Genomic DNA, 701 nt, shown 5'->3' on the forward strand with positions numbered 1-701 from the left:
CATTCTGAACAGTAGAAGCCACCGCTGCAAAGGTCACTATTGCGTGTAGGGCTTGCAATTCAATCTCGAAAATACTGCCAGAAAATAGAAACCAGCTGGAGAACATCTACTTGGCATATAGAAATTTAAATGACATGAAACGTCATTATTTTTAATTGGTTTACTCGTTGACTCCCATGTAGTTTTATTAGATTTTCTTTTTGTTTTCACTAGATGATTCAGTCTCCTTAGAGACTGTCAAAAATTGCAATGTCAACTATATTTCAAGTCGCCACAGCGGGGTATTGGGTAAAGTTTTCAATAAGCAATAATCGCGCCTCGGTTAGACCTCATTGGCTACGATACTGCCACTGCGCAAAGCTAAAGAACACATTGTAAATTACAAGGGCCCTCGCCGAAGAAACTCGTGTTACAGAGAGCAGGGAACCATGTATCAGTGTGGAGTCATCAGTACAGCATTGTTGACATACTGAAGAGAGAATATTGAATGTCGAAGAGGTATATCCGCAATTTCATTCAACTCTCCGGCGCCAAATGTTTCCCAGAGAGGACTCTGGGAAACTGCATGGTAAGTAGCTCGTGAGATCAAGCCCTGGACTGGTTCCGGTGTTTCATGTTGGGGGCGGGGCTTGGTGCTGCCGGTGCATTGGAGGAATGGAGGCAGCGTCGTCACAGGCACGCGGACTATAGAGATATATATA

The 701-nt window shown here is 43.9% G+C and overlaps 1 non-coding gene across 1 annotated transcript; it reads right to left on the reverse strand.

Annotated features, from left to right (window-relative positions):
- Positions 1 to 222: 222 nt before the first annotated feature.
- Positions 223 to 362, reverse strand: LOC144808090 (U4 spliceosomal RNA). The gene has a single exon (XR_013606626.1). It is a non-coding gene; the product is annotated as a U4 spliceosomal RNA (small nuclear RNA).
- Between the last annotated feature and the right edge of the window lie 339 nt (positions 363 to 701).

This window comes from Lissotriton helveticus, chromosome 1_2 (assembly GCF_964261635.1).
Source record: "Lissotriton helveticus chromosome 1_2, aLisHel1.1, whole genome shotgun sequence".
In the NCBI taxonomy this organism is placed as follows: Eukaryota; Metazoa; Chordata; class Amphibia; order Caudata; family Salamandridae; genus Lissotriton; species Lissotriton helveticus.